Genomic DNA, 19236 nt, shown 5'->3' with positions numbered 1-19236 from the left:
TACTACAGGCCCTCCTCGGCCAAGCACAAGCTGGACCTGACTCTGCAAGGTCCAAATATTTAATTACCGTCCTATTTGCACCGTTTCACACCCAGCGGATTTGCGTATCTCCTGTGTCACGCCCAGTGGTCCAAGTGAATACCACGTCTCGCTTCATGCAGAAACCACCAGTCTTTAAGAGGCCACTGATACTGGGAAAACCCCTTTAGACTAAATAATAAGCCTGAGACGCTGACTCCATATCACACCCAGAGCCAATGCCTACTGTCTTGTGTCATGCTCAGTCTTCTAAGCGGTGAGGCCCCACCCCTGTATCGCACCCAGGCATCAAGTGTACCCTGAGTGCCTCGCCCAGCAGTCCAAGTGGTCCCTGTATCACACCCAGAGACAAGGGTACCCTCTGTGTCATGCCCAGTGGTCGGAGCAACTAAACAGCCCTCACCTTTACTAGAGAGTTGACTATCGAAGAAAGGTGACCGCCGCGGGATCGCCTCCGAGGTCGCCTTGCGACTACTCAGCTTGGACACATAAAATAGACAATATGTCAGAAAGTCTGTTAGTAACAGGGCACTCAGGTTAGATTTTTACGCTTCTTCCTAGTTTTCAATACGCCAAATGCTGGAACTTAGGATCAAATGTAGTCTCGAACCCACTGACGGCAGCTTCAGGACAGACCTCCACCCCGTGGATTCAGCAGAACTTCCACAAAATTTCGACACCTGCTCACCGTTCTGGTTGCGCAGATGTGAATACGTACGGGCAGGATCCTGTTCCTCCGGCTGTTGCTCGAATATGAATTTACCTTGAAAAAATGAAAGACAAGAGACTTTTGGTAAAACAGGAACAGTTGGTTTAATTGAACACAGTGACTGGGAGAACAGGCATCAGAGTCGAAGTCTGAAGACTGTCTTAAAGCACATTTTGGGCGTAATTTTATACATTACATGATCACTGCGTTTAGTGTGTATGGTGTGTTCTGATTAGCTGAGTGTTCCTAACTTAGTGTGGCATCAGACTTCATGGTGTTTTGGGAACGAGTGCCCCTCCAACCAAAACATCTTTCATTGGGGCTAATCTCCTAAGACCATTGTGGTGTTGCTGTTTATCTGTAGGCTCGATCTGGGTTTTTCCTGTTTGCGGGTGCGTCTAAGAGTTATGTGTCGCCCCACCTGTTATCTGTCAATCAGTTGCTTCGGGCCTCGTTCACACATATATCACGGTGTACATCGAGATCATAGTTATAAATATTAACAAGTGCATCTCCCTGGCACAGGGTAAACTGTTTATAACTTCATTTTGCTTTGGGATGGGCCAGCCTTCCCCCCGCCCGCAGTAGACAGCATGTAGCTGCACTTGCCTGTGTGTGTCGGGGGAGTCCTCCTGCCCCTTGTCAAGGGTCTTTGTCTGAATGACCTCCCATGTGATACACAAACAGGATGGCGCTGGTTGACATTGTGCACTCTCCATATTACAGAAGTGGCCACACCAGGATCTGCGGTCCCTCCTCTAATACCAAAGTTCCCAAGGGGAAAAAAGATAAAAACTGCTGCGGGCATAAGGTCCATAGAATCCTGCCACCTCCCCACCTTCCATTCACATACATGCCACTTACCCCCATATTTAATGAATTCATGCTACCACGTTTATGCCTCCTATTACCTTCCCCGTACAACCCACTCTACTTTCTGTTCAGACCCGTGGCTGATAGACACTACGGTGGATGTGGAACCAGAGCACCACACTCATACTCCTGCCTCCCAGAATGTGAGGATTCCCAAGAGATGCAGGAGACATGGACCATAGGCCTTCTTACAGTAGACAATGGGCTTCTGTCTTACAGCTGACCATGGCCCGCCATCTTTCCACGAACCATGGCCCACTATTTTACAGCTGACCATGGGCTGATATCTTACAGCAGAATACAGCCCTGCATCTTAAAACTAACCAAGGCCCACCATCTTACAGCAGACCATGAGCTGCCATCTTACAGCCGAACATGGCCCAGCATCTTACAGCGAACCAAGGCCCACCATCTTACAGCAGACCACAGACCACCATCTTACAGCTGACCATGGGCTGCCATCTTACAGCGGATCTTGGGCCACCATCTTATAGCCGAACACGGCCCAGCATCTTACAGCGAACCAAGGTCCAGCATCTTACAGCTGACCATGGGCTGCCATCTTACAGTTTTTCCTGAACCAGTGCTCTCTCCCTCACCACAGCAGTCTGTACTGCTGCCAGTATTTTTTCTGTTGGTGCATTTCAGTATTGGTGTATAAATGCGATTTATATGCAATTAGTACAGTGTCACCTTCATTGAATGTTACGTAGGTGTACCCTGATGCCCCCGCAATAATGCAGATCACCAGGTTTGTTGTGTTCACACATGTTTGTAAGTGTTTAGAAGCTGCGCTGTGTGCGTTTTGTAGTACAAATGTGCGGGTATCTGCATTTAGATGTCTGTAATCTAATACTAGAGGATATGAATGGTCTGGTTTCATCACAGGAAACAAAGGATTATTCATTGAAGAGGTGCAACTTTCTATTACATCCTGGTATTCAGTGAGAATCTTCTTAACTTGTTTTTTAGGCTTATGTTTAATGGGGATTTTTCTTTTAGGTTGTGGGGCTGACCGCAAGGGTATTTCATGGCAAGGTGAACCATCATCCCACCCCACATGTCTGCGATATAACGCAAGAGCTAGTGCTAATGTCCACTCCTTGGCATCTGAATGTTTAACTGATACTGGGACGAGGTCAGAAAAGGCAGGCAAAATTACCCTTTCTCAGTTTGGGCAATCCATCACAAAATGAGGTGGCCAATTCTGTTCCGCCAAAAGAATATCATATCCATATGTGAAGTCCTCCAAAAAGAGAACATTAATATTCCGAGGTACCTCCCACTCCAATTGGAGTTGTATGTGGTATAAGCGATGCTAGGAAATACGAATCCTGAATTTGGGGACTCATTTATGAAAACTGTTGCATCGCTGCGTGAAAACAGTGATTGAACAGTTTTCACGACGCCCTCCTTGCGACAGGATGGATGCGCTGTATTTACTGTACTGCGCTCCATGTCTCACCGAGTTACTGATACGTCAGTATTTCCTGACGTATCTGTAGGCGCAGTAATGACGCATTGCTGGAATGTGTCACAAAAGTGATGCAACTCCAGCAATGTGTCCTTTCACATTGGGAAAGCCCATGTGAAAGGGCCTGTGTCACCCTTACAACTGCTGTGAGGCAGGCGTAAGGATTTGACGCAGTGGCGTCCTAGAAGTGGCGCACTGAAATCTCATAGATTTCAATGCGCCACTTCTACGACCCTTTATTGCGGGGGAATGCCCCCCCTGCATACATTAAACCTAACGCTAGTACAATGTAGTGCAGGCCTTTTCAAAGCGACGGATCTGCTTAGATCCTCCACTTCGTAAATATGGTGCAACGTGGCACATTATTTACGTCACCGCAGCATCACAAAAAAGTGGCGCACCGGCGGTGGCAAAGTGTTACCGGCCTTCATGAATAAGGCCCTTGGTCTTTAATGTGGCCCTGCGAGGACATAAAAGCCAGTACGTGAACCCTGGTGCTATTACATTAGCTTTTAATGACCATGACAAGACTTCCTGTTACATCACCAAGGCCACAAAAGCTGAAGAAGCCCCTTCTGGCCAATCAGTTGCCACATCTGCATGATCACCAGCAGACTGGCCTACAGCAATGCCCTCTATGCCGGAATCAACAAAAAACTCCTCTACAAACTCCAGACCATCCAGAATGCCGCAGCCAGACTAATCCTCGATGTCCCACGGCGCAACCGCACCATCCAACACCTCCGTGACGGCCACTGGCTCCCTGCTGAAAGAAGAATAGCATTCAAGATGCTCACACACACCTACAAGGCTCTCCACATCACCGGACCCCAATACCTCAACAACCACCTCTCTTTCCATGCCCCCAAGAGAAACCTCCACTCAGCCGACCGTGCCCTCGCCACCCTCTCACGCTTCTACAGGAACAGAGTGGGTGGAAGGTCCGTCTCCAACCTCGCAGCCAAGACCTGGAACGAAATCCCCCTTCACCTCCAGCGAAGCCCGACACTCCACCAATTCAGGAAACACCTCAAGACCTGGCTCTTCGAATGACCGTTTCTGACCTGAACTGCGCCCCCCCCCAGCGCCTTGAGACCCTAACGGGTGAGTAGTGAGCTCTTCAAACACCTGATTGATTGATTACTGAGTACTGGGGCCCTACCCCGATCGAAGAATCTCTAAATAAATGCACTGGCGCCTAGAGTGTGGCTGCGCACCTACAAGAAAGGGGGTATTTGCCACTTTACAATCTTTGACTGTGCCACTGTGAAGGAGTGCTACCTGAGGTGCCCGGTGCCGCAGAGGCGCTTTACTGAGTCTATAGGATAGTGAGTACAGGTTCTCCGTTACTAAGTGTGCAGAGCCACCCAAACAATAGATCCAGAAAAGCAGAATCAACCAGGACGGGCAAAATGGAAGCATTGATCAAAATGACTCCCCCTGGAGTAATCGGACTCAGCCAAGATGGCGTCTACATTCATTGAAGAGTGAGCGACAATCATCAGCACCAGACCCAGCGGGGGGCCCCTCCAGTGATAGTGAATCACAGACCCTCCTGCGGCTTGACGCCTGGCACCGGATCCATGAGGCCTGGAGCACCCGGCACTCCCTGCGCCTCAATTCCCATATCCCACCGGGTGTGTGCAGGATGTCTGCGAAGCCTTCCCCGGGGTCAAAGGGCACCTTCAGTCTGTGATACTTCCCTCCGCCATGGAATACTCTACAGCATTAAAACAAACAATGGACCATAAAGTGCAGATTTCCACTTTGAATCAGTTGCTTCATCACAGAGTCTGCACAGAGAGGCACCAGAAGGCATGGGCACCAACGACTGATGTCAGAGTTCACGTGACAGGCAGGGATTGTTGGAATGCCAGGTTTCTTTCTACATAGTTACTAATTTAACGTTCATATGCGATTGAAATCCAGAGTAGAGCTCTGCGTACCTTACGCGTGACCCATCTGGTGACAAGCCAGGAGGCTCCTCACGGTCATTGCAAGCGAGTGTAATTGTACCAGGGTTCACGCGCTGCTCTTCTGTCCTTGCAGGGCGACTTGAAGACGTGGGGGCAGATTTACGTTTCCTGGTGCACCCTGCATATCAGCAGGGATGCGCCAGGAAAGATGCGTGACGCAAGTTTGCCCGTGCGCCACCACAGATGCGCTGCATTTACAATGTTACAACAAACAAATGATGGACAGAATGCTGACAATGCAGACATTCTCCCCCAGTCAAGAGATCTGGGTTAAATCCATCGTTCTTTTGCCCACTACGCCACCCCAGTTCAGACATGGCCATATGCAAATCAGTCTTGACCCTGTGCCTCATGAGAACAGTCCAGCCCGAACTGCCAAGCCATGTCTTCCCTGGACCGGAAACAAGCTTCCTAGGACCGGTTTCTGGCTATCAGCCGTCATCAGCCAGGATAGCTTGACTCCAGTGGCGTAGTGAGCACGGGTCCCACGTCTGGGAATACCCATCCCACTTAGGGCGAAAAGCGTTACAACAAACAAATGATGGACGGAATGCTGACAATGCAGACATTCTCCCCCAGTCAAGAGATCTAGGCCCAGATCTCTGTACTGGGGTGAATGTAAGACATTGTTCTGCATTCTGTCCATCAATTGTTGTTTCTGCATTTACAATGTGGCGCATCATGGCGCAAGGATAAACAGATGCATGTCGCATCTGCCGGTGTAAGGTTGGCGCAGTGCTGGAGTTGTGCCGCGGGCGCGATGTAACCCAGCACTGTTTCAACCTGGCTTATCCTCCACACGGTGCGTCACACCTTACGCCTGCTTGAAGCCCCCCCCTGCGACGGAACGCCCACATGAAACCTGACGCAGGTTTCATGTGGTGCAGGGCTTTACAACGTGACGCATCTCCCTAGATGCGTCACGTTGTAAATAGGGCCCAACGTGGCGCATGGTTTACGCCGCCGCTACGTCACAGAAGTGACGCAACGGCGGCGCAAATGTGGCGCACGGGGCTCGTAAATCTGCCCCACATCCCTGATTTACTATGAAAGTGTCTGGTACTGAGTCACCGCAGAGCCGCTGTGCGTGCGCGCGTCCTTGGGTATCTAGACACGGTGGATGGATGGATGGATGGGCGGATGTAGGTCTGTCCAAGTAACATAGCTCTGGCCACCACAGTCGGAGGGGCGGAGGGCGTCACTCCTAGCTCCACGCCCATTCTTTACCGTAGAATGACTTGTTCAAGCCACAAGTAGGTGTCTGGCGGGGAGAGGAAAGCTTTGCTTTTAGTTGGGACAGGCGATGTGGGGTGTTTATCAAGACAGGTCACTGTTGTACAACCGGCAGGAGCATCACTTCCTGGTACCCGGGGGTGTCCCCAGCTCTTCCCCGAGTCGTGCAGCAGCCCAAGTGCTTACTGGAAGGGCTCGACATATAAAGCTCTAGGCGTGCCCAGTGCTGGCCGGGTCATGACGCTGCTTTGCTAAATCTGCCTTTCGCCGCGTGCGCAGCCACACTGCTCTGCAACATGGCTAAGAGATGCTCGAAGCCAATAGCTCTTGCTAGGCGCTACACCCGTAGCGCTCAAAGGGCTTCAGCCCCCTCCCCCCCTGTGTGTCTACCCGGACAAACACGCACAGACAGCTTTTGAGTACTTCACAGGTCTCTTAAAAAACATTTACTTGTTAACGAAATTTGTATTAGCCCCCCCCCCCCCCTTCCCCCCCTTTCCGAAATGTGGCTCTAGTTGCGCCTCTGGCTCTTGTAGAGATGAGACTTTTTGACTTTGCCAATGGTTGTTGATACGTGTTCCATTGTTTAGTATCTTCACTTCGCCTTATTGCGCAACTTTTATGATGTAAATGTTAACTAAACAGACAAACCACCTCCTTGGTAATCATTAGCTCATCTTGAACTAAGTCTCGGCGCTGCCCCTGACGCATCTGCTGAGATCTGCAGCAGTGTTACCTGTTGCACTCTGGGGAATGGAACGGGTCATGGGTCATGGGTCATCATGGGTCATGTTCCATTCTCGCTCGGAGACCCTTCGCTGCCGTTTTCATGATCTTTCAAGTGATGGTTAATTGTTCCCACTAATCTATTCGTCTTTTTTGTGTACAGTCAGTGTGTATAGTCTGTCAGCAGTAAGGCGATTCAGAGAGCAGCGCCCCAACAACGCGCCCCAGGACTCCGCAGCGCTGCACAAAAGAGCGGTCTTTGAGGGCAAAATCCATCAATATTAAACCCCCCCCCCCCACCCCCTCGCATTGCTTTCCTTCCATGAACAGGGTATCTTGCTGTGAATGTTGTGTTATGCCGCCCTCTGCTGGCCACAAGAGATACAACCGAAGGAGCGCGCAGTAATCAAGAAGGAAAATCCCATTCATGCTGTCTCCAGCCCTCAAGCCCCTTGTTTGCACCAAATAACATGTTTAGATACATAGCAAATGTATTAGATGTCAAATAAACCACATGTGCAATTGCAGCCCTCTGTGCTTACTGGAAGCAATATGTAAAAAAAAAGACTACGGAAGGACGCACCAGAGCTGCTAATCGGAAAAAAGAAACAAACACAGCACTACAAAAGGGCTGCTGAAATAAAAGTGAAAAGCTCATCTGTGGAGGGATGGCTGACCATGAGGAACCATGCATCCGTAGTGATGGCTGACCATGAGGAACCATGCATCCGTAGTGATGGCTGACCATGAGGAACCATGCACCCGTTGTGATGGCCGACCATGAGGAACCATGCAGCCGTAGTGATGGCCGATCATGAGGAACCATGCAGCCGTAGTGATGGCCGATCATGAGGAACCATGCTCCCGTAGTGATGGCTGACCATGAGGAACCATGCATCCGTAGTGATGGCTGACCATGAGGAACCATGCATCCGTAGTGATGGCTGACCATGAGGAACCATGCACCCGTTGTGATGGCCGACCATGAGGAACCATGCAGCCGTAGTGATGGCCGATCATGAGGAACCATGCACCCGTAGTGATGGCCGACCATGAGGAACCATGCACCCGTAGTGATGGCTGACCATGAGGAACCATGCACCCGTAGTGATGGCTGACCATGAGGAACCATGCACTCATTGTGATGGCTGACCATGAGGAACTATGCACTCGTTGTGATGGTCGACCATGAGGAACCATGCACTTGTTGTGATGGCCGTCCATGAGGAACCATGCACTCATTGTGAAGGCCGACCATGAGGAACCATGCACTTGTTGTGATGGCCGGCCATGAGGAACCATGCACCCGTTGCGATGGCCGACCATGAGGAACCATGCACCCGTTGTGATGGCCGATCATGAGGAACCATGCACCCGTAGTGATGGCTGACCATGAGGAACCATGCACCCGTTGTGCTGGCCGATCATGAGGAACCATGCACCCGTAGTGATGGCCGACCATGAGGAACCATGCACCCGTAGTGATGGCTGACCATGAGGAACCATGCTCCCGTAGTGATGGCTGACCATGAGGAACCATGCACCCGTAGTGATGGCTGACCATGAGGAACCATGCACCCGTAGTGATGGCTGACCATGAGGAACCATGCACCCGTAGTGATGGCCGACCATGAGGATTCATGGAGCTGTTGTGATGGCCGATCATGAGGAACCATGCACCCGTAGTGATGGCTGACCATGAGGAACCATGCACTCATTGTGATGGCTGACCATGAGGAACTATGCACTCGTTGTGATGGCCGTCCATGAGGAACCATGCACTCGTTGTGATGTCTGACCATGAGGAACCATGCACACGTTGTGATGGCCGACCATGAGGAACCATTCACCCGTTGTGATGGCCGACCATGAGGAACTATGCACTCGTTGTGATGGCCGACCATGAGGAACCATGCACTTGTTGTGATGGCCGTCCATGAGGAACCATGCACTCATTGTGATGGCCGACCATGAGGAACCATGCACTTGTTGTGATGGCTGGCCATGAGGAACCATGCACCCGTTGTGATGGCCGACCATGAGGAACCATGCACCCGTTGTGATGGCCGATCATGAGGAACCATGCACCCGTAGTGATGGCTGACCATGAGGAACCATGCACCCGTTGTGCTGGCCGATCATGAGGAACCATGCACCCGTAGTGATGGCCGACCATGAGGAACCATGCACCCGTAGTGATGGCTGACCATGAGGAACCATGCTCCCGTAGTGATGGCTGACCATGAGGAACCATGCACCCGTAGTGATGGCTGACCATGAGGAACCATGCACCCGTAGTGATGGCTGACCATGAGGAACCATGCACCCGTAGTGATGGCCGACCATGAGGATTCATGGAGCTGTTGTGATGGCCGATCATGAGGAACCATGCACCCGTAGTGATGGCTGACCATGAGGAACCATGCACTCATTGTGATGGCTGACCATGAGGAACTATGCACTCGTTGTGATGGCCGTCCATGAGGAACCATGCACTCGTTGTGATGTCTGACCATGAGGAACCATGCACACGTTGTGATGGCCGACCATGAGGAACCATGCACTCATTGTGGTGGCCGGCCATGAGAAACCACGGAACTGTTGTGATGACCGACCGTGAGGAACCATGCACCCGTTGTGATGGCTGACCATGAGGAACCATGCACCCGTTGTGATGGCCGACCATGAGGAACCATTCACCCGTTGTGATGGCCGACCATGAGGAACCATTCACCCGTTGTGATGGCCGACCATGAGGAACTATGCACTCGTTGTGATGGCCGTCCGTGAGGAACCATGCGCTCGTTGTGATGTCCGACCATGAGGAACCATGCACCCGTTGTGATGGCCGACCATGAGGAACCATGAACTCATTGTGATGGCCGGCCATGAGGAACCATGGAACTGTTGTGATGACCGACCATGAGGAACCATGCACTTGTTGTGATGGCCGGCCATGAGGAACCATGCACCCGTTGTGATGGCCGACCATGAGGAACCATGCACCCGTTGTGATGGCCGATCATGAGGAACCATGCACCCGTAGTGATGGCTGACCATGAGGAACCATGCACCCGTGGTGCTGGCCGATCATGAGGAACCATGCACCCGTAGTGATGGCCGACCATGAGGAACCATGCACCCGTAGTGATGGCTGACCATGAGGAACCATGCTCCCGTAGTGATGGCTGACCATGAGGAACCATGCACCCGTAGTGATGGCTGACCATGAGGAACCATGCACCCGTAGTGATGGCTGACCATGAGGAACCATGCACTCATTGTGATGGCTGACCATGAGGAACTATGCACTCGTTGTGATGGCCGTCCATGAGGAACCATGCACTCGTTGTGATGTCTGACCATGAGGAACCATGCACACGTTGTGATGGCCGACCATGAGGAACCATGCACTCATTGTGGTGGCCGGCCATGAGAAACCACGGAACTGTTGTGATGACCGACCGTGAGGAACCATGCACCCGTTGTGATGGCTGACCATGAGGAACCATGCACCCGTTGTGATGGCCGACCATGAGGAACCATTCACCCGTTGTGATGGCCGACCATGAGGAACCATTCACCCGTTGTGATGGCCGACCATGAGGAACTATGCACTCGTTGTGATGGCCGTCCGTGAGGAACCATGCGCTCGTTGTGATGTCCGACCATGAGGAACCATGCACCCGTTGTGATGGCCGACCATGAGGAACCATGCACTCATTGTGATGGCCGGCCATGAGGAACCATGGAACTGTTGTGATGACCGACCATGAGGAACCATGCACTTGTTGTGATGGCCGGCCATGAGGAACCATGCACCCGTTGTGATGGCCGACCATGAGGAACCATGCACCCGTTGTGATGGCCGATCATGAGGAACCATGCACCCGTAGTGATGGCCGACCATGAGGAACCATGCACCCGTTGTGCTGGCCGATCATGAGGAACCATGCACCCGTAGTGATGGCCGACCATGAGGAACCATGCACCCGTAGTGATGGCTGACCATGAGGAACCATGCTCCCGTAGTGATGGCTGACCATGAGGAACCATGCACCCGTAGTGATGGCTGACCATGAGGAACCATGCACCCGTAGTGATGGCTGACCATGAGGAACCATGCACCCGTAGTGATGGCCGACCATGAGGATTCATGGAGCTGTTGTGATGGCCGATCATGAGGAACCATGCACCCATAGTGATGGCTGACCATGAGGAACCATGCACTCATTGTGATGGCTGACCATGAGGAACTATGCACTCGTTGTGATGGCCGTCCATGAGGAACCATGCACTCATTGTGATGTCTGACCATGAGGAACCATGCACACGTTGTGATGGCCGGCCATGAGGAACCATGCACTCATTGTGGTGGCCGGCCATGAGAAACCACGGAACTGTTGTGATAACCGACCGTGAGGAACCATGCACCCGTTGTGATGGCTGACCATGAGGAACCATGCACCCGTTGTGATGGCCGACCATGAGGAACCATTCACCCGTTGTGATGGCCGACCATGAGGAACCATTCACCCGTTGTGATGGCCGACCATGAGGAACTATGCACTCGTTGTGATGGCCGTCCGTGAGGAACCATGCGCTCGTTGTGATGTCCGACCATGAGGAACCATGCACCCGTTGTGATGGCCGACCATGAGGAACCATGCACTCATTGTGATGGCCGGCCATATGGAACCATGGAACTGTTGTGATGACCGACCATGAGGAACAATGCACCCGTTGTGATGGCCGACCATGAGGAACCATGCACCCATAGTGATAGCCGACCATGAGGAACCATGCACCCGTTGTGATGGCCGACCATGAGGAACCATGCACCCGTAGTGATGGCCGACCATGAGGAACCATGCACTCATTGTGATGGCCGGCCATGAGGAACCATACACCCGTTGTGATAGCCGATCATGAGGAACCATGCATCCGTTGTGATGGCCGACCATGAGAAACTATGGAATCGTTGTGATGTCCGGCCATGAGGAACCATGCACCCGTTGTGATGGCCGACCATGAGGAACCATGCACTTGTTTTGATGGCCGGCCATGAGGAACCATGCACCCGTTGTGTTGGCCAACCATGAGGAACCATGCACCTGTTGTGATGGCCGACCATGAGGAACCATGCACCTGTTGTGATGGCCAACCATGATGAACCATGCACCTGTTGTGATGGCGGACCATGAGGAACTATGCACCCATTGTGATGGCCGACCCAAAAGAACAATGAATGAGATTGCCTGGGCGTCGAACAGGAACCCAAAGGAGGGACAACTACAACAAAGGTACCAATAGGAAGGCAGCATTTCTGAATGGCCCAGACGCGAACAAATGGCAAGGATGCGTGTGCCAAAAGGCCACAGAAGAGATTACCGCATGTCTTGCAGACAGCACAAGCGCTGTCTTAAAATCGACCTAAACACGGGGGAGCACAATCATGCTACATGAAAATTTTATTTAAACAAACGTCGCAGTTGTATAGCTGACAGTCAGCAGCTCTCACCAGGAGGTGCACCTGTGCCTGGACACCCCCGTGGTGATTAGTGCACTTTACGAATACAAATTGATTGGTTGACAGAGCGCTGGACTGAGTATCCCATATGTGCCCTACTATTTTGAATAAATATATTTTAATAGAATCCTGCAGCACACATAGAAACTGGAAAATGCCTCTTAGGATTGTTTTTGTGCAGGAAAGTGCCCCTTCCTGCACAAATCAATCCTGCCTACAATGCAGACACCCATGCACCATAATGTGCCTAGGAAGTAAATTGTGCGCCGGCACTTGCTAAAAGGACAGGAATGCGCCGTTTTGGATAAATACAACGCACTCCTGCCCTTTCCCTGTGATGCAGGATAGTGCAGCAAGAAGATTTTCTGCGTTGCCTGCACCACAAAAGTCTTAAATATGCCCTCAAATATAAAAAGAAGCACTTTTAACTGTGCTCCACAGCTGCGTTAATGACCCCTGACTAATAATTGAAGGAAACAAAGACAGACATCTTAGGAATGAATACAGACAATTGTGTTTAGAGACCCATTTAGGGTTTCATTTACTATATTTTGACACGCGGCAGCGCAGCAAGCCTTCCCGCTGCGCTGCCGTGTGTCAAAAGAAAAGGACAGGAATGCGTCGTATCTACAAGATACAGCGCATTCCTGTGCTTTCCCCCTGTGCTGGTGCACTACGGGCTGCTGTGCGCCAATGCCGGCACCCTTCTGCCACGGTGCAAGGGTGTCTGTGTTGTAGGGGTGATTGTTTTTGTGCAGGGAGGGGCACCGTCCTGCAGAAAAACAATCACAAGAGGTGTTTTCCTCTTTCTAAGTGTGCTATAGAATGCAGCCCACATTACAAAAATGAAGAATGTGGAGAAATAAAGTTATTTCTCCTCGTTGCACCTCCCTTACGCCACCTCTGGGGAGACGTAGGATTCTGATGCGTTTCCAGGTTCACTCACTTTGTAAATCTGGGAATGCGTCAGGATCCATGGATGTGTGTTGGAACGCCCAATGCAACGCACATGGAACGCCCCTTTTATGCACAGTAATGCGTGAGAGGGGCCCATATATACAAGGGCACGAAAAGCCACTCTAGGTGACTCTACGTGGCCTTGTAAATATTGGCAGGCACAATGCGCCACCAGTGCATCAGAAAAAGGGACGTAGCGGTGGCGCAAGGGGCTTGTAAATAAGCCCCACACTATCCTGCCCGGCCTTTGCAGACTCTCACAACAACCACTGCCCGGTATTTTTCTCATGAAGGGTGGTACCCTGGTGTCAGGCCTGTGCCCACTACTTATAGGTTTGTGATTTTTAGGTCGAGCCTAGCGTTGCAGCACGTATGCACTGCTCGCTTTGCGAGGCATGCTGTATTAGGGTATGTTTTAAAAGTAGTGTGGAAGGCCCGAACATATTTTTCATTGGCTGGCGTTATCGTCCATGGTAAATGCTGGCTTCCGATTGATAATGAGGCTTCTTAGTCCCTCCTTGTTACCGCCCTGTCTCCTTTTGGGACCACCCATCAGGACTGGATCTTTTACTTGCGGCGTTATACTGTCTCCTTCAATTATGTTATGTTATGTTATGTTACGACTATTTATTGTGCGCACAGATACTCCAGCCAAGGAGCGTCCTGGCGCAGAGACAAGGTAGCACGTAACACAACCACAGGCTAAAAACAGATGCTAAGAGACAGCTAAAACAAAAAGGTTTTTATGGCCCTCCGAAAAGTCAGAAGGTCCTCCAGCAAGCGGATTTCAACAGGCAAGGAGTTCCATGCTGACGCAGCCATTACCCTAAACGAGCGTCCTCCCATGCGGCTAAGCCTGAATCTGGGAACCACCGCAAGGGCCAGACCCTGAGAGCGAAGGCTACGGGCAGGGACATAGAAAGACAGACAACTCGACAGGATTTCCGGGCCTGTACCTCGCAAGATTTTAAAAGCAAGGCACAATACCTTGAAGAGGATGCGCTTCCTAACCGGAAGCCAGTGTAGGGAGCGAAGGACACCTGTAACTGAGCAAAATCTGGGCAAGCCAACGATCGCCCTCGCCGCAGCATTCTGAACCCGTTGTAAGCGGGTTAGTTCAGCCTGGTTAGCCCCAGCCAGGAGAGAGCTGGCATAATCCAGGCGGGAGATGATAGTAGCCTGGATCACCAGCTGCCTGGTCGGGGCGTCAAAGAACTTGAGAACAGGTCTCAAGCCCCTCAGGAGACCGAAACAACAGGCCGCGGTTCTTTTAGTATGGCCTACAAAGGAGAGGCCCGCATCCAGCCATACCCCCAGATTTTTCACTTCCGATACCGGGATCGGAGTAGGTCCCAACTCTGAGGGCCACCAGTGGTCACCCCACAGCTCCACTCCCTTCCCGACGACCATCACCTCTGTTTTAGTGGCGTTTAGCTGAAGGCAGTTGCCTGTCAGCCAACTAGCCACCGCCTTCAGTCCGGACTGAAACCTGGGGGTCTCAATCTCCGCATCCCCACTGAGAGTAACCGCCAGCTGAGTGTCGTCAGCATATGAGACCAAAGTAAGGCCCCACTGCCTAGCGACATCCGCCAGCGGTCTCACGTAAAGATTAAACAACGTGGGACTCAGCGAGGACCCTTGCGGAACCCCCATGGCCAGTGGTTGGTAGTTGGACTTGAAGGGAGGGATGGCAACACAGAAGGAGCGGTCATCTAAAAAGGAGCGGAACCATTGCAACACCTGACCGCCAATGCCAGTCTCCTCGAGCCGACGCAGGAGGATGCTGTGGTCTACCGTATCAAAGGCGGCGCTAAGATCTAACAAAATAAGCGCCGCCGTTTGACCAGCATCCAACCTTGCCCGGAGGTGTTCCACCATCACAAGTAACGCAGTTTCCGTACTGTGCCCCGCACGGAATCCGTTTTGTGTGGGGTCTAGGGCATTGGTCCGAGTCAGATGTTCAGACAGGGCCAGGTTAACATGGGCCTCCGTGATTTTGGCTGGCCAGGGTAACAACGAGATGGGGCGATAGCTCTCAGGCTTGGAAGGGTCCAGGGTGGGCTTTTTAATGATCGGGGACACCACAGCTTGTTTCCACTTAGATGGAACGGTTCCCGTTTCCAAGGAGAGGTTGACAAGGGAGCATACGGCTGTACGCCCCATAAAAGCCTGATCTCGGAAGAGAGCAGGCCTTACTGGATCGGATGGGGACCCAGATTTGACTTGCAGCGCAAGTTTGTCAAAACCATCCAAGGTAAGGGGGGGGAAAACAAGCAGTGTAGTCTGATGATGGATCCCATTTATACTTTCCTCAGTGAACCCTATGCTAGGGAATGTCCTATATATAGCTTGGACCTTCCCCAAGAAGTAAGATGCAAGGGATTCACAATGGGAAAGGGAGCTCACGGTCGTAGAGGTAGTCCGCTTCGCTGTGAGATCTTTTACGGCCTTAAAGATAGCTTTTGACGGATTCGGACTGTTCCGGAATTCGATGGCATAAAAAGCCGCACGGGCTCGGCAGATAGCTCGATGGTAAAGCTTAACGGACTTGGCGTATGCAGCTTTTAGATCAGCCCCATAGGTTTTCCTCCAAGCCCTCTCTGCTCGTCTACAGGCACCCTTTAGGGCCCGAAGAGTGCCATCGTACCAGGGACTCGACTCTCTGGAATTGATTTTAGTTGAAACGATGGGTATCAGAGAGTCCAAGGCCCTAGTTATCCATGAACAGAAGAGGTCATACCCCCTTTCCACATCCGTCAAAGGACCCAGCGGCTCCTCTAATAGAAGACGATGAAAGTCCTCTAGCCGAAGCTTTTTCCAAGCCCTCTTCTGGACCCTTCTAGCCGTAGAGATGGAAGGAGTGGCCGAGACCGGGCAGAGGATGGACACCAAAAAGTGGTCTGTCCATTCCACCGGAGAGACAGAGGTAATTTGAATCCCCAACAGATTGGTAAACAGGGGATCCAAAATATGCCCCCCCAGATGGGTAGGCTGGGAAACCATCTGGGGAAGTTGAAAGGCCTCCAGGTCAGAAGAGATGGAACGCACTGTCAGGCCGGAGAGGGTGTCGAAATGTAGGTTTAGGTCACCCATGATAGAGAAGTTGGCACAGTCGGCGACCAAAGGGCCAACAGTGTCAGGGAAAGCATTTCTAAACGCCACATCACTGCCGGGTGGGCGATAGACGACCATCCCGGACAGGGTAAACTCAGGGCTGACAGAGACCTTGAACATGGCGCTTTCACACCCGGAGATGTTTAGGGCACCCCAGACGCAAGGGTAGATAGATTTTACCACTAATGCGATACCTCCACCCTTAGACAGCCTATTCAGAGTATACATAGAATAGCCGGGTGGGCAGGCTAGATTAGTAATAGCGGTATCAGCGTCCTGTAGCCATGTTTCCGTCATGGCAAATACGTCTGGAGCTTCCTCCTTAATGAGGTCATAAATATGCTGATAGTGTTTCAGCGCAGACCTAACGTTTAAATTCAAGATCTTCAGAGTAGTGCGAGTGTCTGTAGTACGGCGGGTCTCCGAAGAAATAAACCTTGGAAGAGGATGCGGAGAATCGAGAGCCCACCCATTGCAAGGGCAATGATATGGGCCACACAATGGGTGTACCGGTAGAAGGGTGCAGCAGCGGCTTACCTGACCGATGGCAAGCAGGCAATCCCGCGAGTACGTCAGCATGGTGGACCCAAGATGGTATGAAAGTCCTTGCACAGAGTACCGCGACGTCCAGCGCGTCCTTAGCGCGGACGGGCGCAGACGGGCAGGACTCTGGCACGACTCCGGCCACGCGAGGACACGCCCGCTGCGCGATCCCGCTGCGCTAGGGGAGGAGCTTTAAGTAGGTGTTCCCAGGCTGCTCCTGCGCACTGAAGCGCTGGAGGGTAGATACACCTCTATCCACACACCCCACTCCAAGATGGCTGCCAAAACGAACAGGTCACCCACCCCAGAGCCAAATCCGCCAAAACGGCAGTGCGGGGGCCAATTAAAGTGCAGGTAAGGGGCGCTATCTAAAAAAAGATGAACAAACAAATAAGACACAAAAGTTATTAAAAATCACAGAGGTAAGAGCACATGCGCGCAGAGCGCTTACGCAGCTACCTTGTCAGGGGCGGTTTCAGGAGGGACTCGCCTTAAGTAGGTGTTCCCAGGCTGCTCCTGCGCACTGAAGCGCTGGAGGGTAGAGACACCTCTATCCACACACCCCACTCCAAGATGGCTGCCAAAACGAACAGGTCACCCACCCCAGAGCCAAATCCGCCAAAACGGCAGTGCGGGGGCCAATTAAAGTGCAGGTAAGGGGCGCTATCTAAAAACAGATGAACAAACAAATAAGACACAAAAGTTATTAAAAATCACAGAGGTAAGAGCACATGCGCGCAGAGCGCTCACGCAGCTACCTTATTCGGTAAGCACTTTTTTTTCCATTCGCGCAGTGGCGACAGTTTTTTTTTTCTGCCTCCTTATTAGCCAGGGTGCGCTTTGAAGTCACTTCCTGTTGTTCTATGGAGCCTTTAATTAGTGTCCCTCCACTGATCAGGCTGTAATTCACGTAATATTATCATTTTCTGTGATTCTCTACCCTCTCCAACCCCACCACATTAGCGCTTTTCCTATAACTTTTAGCCTTGATGAATGGCTGAAAGTTATGAAAAAATAACGCTGTGCCGTATTATAACGCTGTGAAAAAATCGCTATTACAAATGCATCTCCCATCAGAGTGCTCCCGACAAATATACCCATCTTCATTTTATACTACCAGAGTGCTCACAGTCACAACCTATATCTTCAACTTCATTTTTCAGTATATTTTCATACGTAACGTATTGATACTAAGCGCACAACAGCGACATGTCCACGGGAATTCTAGTTTACTGAACGATCAACTGTGCTGTAGAATGTTGATTTACGGCAGGTAGGGTTCTCTAAGACACGCAACATCTCCATCTGCTGGAATGACACTGAAAGCATCTCAAATGAAATGTCCAGACTGGGCGGTGCAACAATAAAAGAGAAGAGCGAGTTTTGGGTGGGGGTTCGCCACATTACAAGGCTAATTATCAGATTGGGCTATGACAGATAAACGGAACAAAAAGTTTTTTGTGTTCACACAACATAACTGGCACTTGGCACAGTGCTGATGATGCATGCTTCTGACATATATAATGACATGAAGGTCTTTACCCCCTACTTTCCTCCTTTTCAGGCTGCGTTACTCCCTCCTGCTGTCATAGCGCTTTTCCCATGACTTTCAGCCCGTTGCATGGCAGAGAGATATTTAAAAATAGCACTGTGCTGCACTCTGAGAAAAGCGCTATGACGCGCCCAGGACTAGCCACGTTAAACCACTTTCCTTTTTCTTTTTAGGTCTCGCCTAGCGTTGCAGCACGCATGCACACATTCAAGATGCGTGATAATGCATAATAAAGTCAGTTGGCAAGTGAAGGCACACAATTTTTTATTGCAAAGGATGCTGAGGGGATAGATGTATATATATATGATTCAATCGTAATAAAGCTGGACGATAAAGAGGCAATAGTGTCCTCTGAAATAAAGAAGAGTATATCAAAGAGGCTGAAAGACAATTGCAGGATACAACTAACTATGGACTAAGACTTCCTATATTCAAATGGCAACAACCCTCAATCAATGAAAAGTTGAAACAGTGACTGTAAGACACTAAGGTACTGTAGTGTAAATATGA

This window comes from Triturus cristatus, chromosome 1_1, assembly GCF_964204655.1.
Source record: "Triturus cristatus chromosome 1_1, aTriCri1.1, whole genome shotgun sequence".
NCBI classification, from domain to species: Eukaryota; Metazoa; Chordata; class Amphibia; order Caudata; family Salamandridae; genus Triturus; species Triturus cristatus.
Note: the sequence above shows the minus strand (reverse complement) of the source record.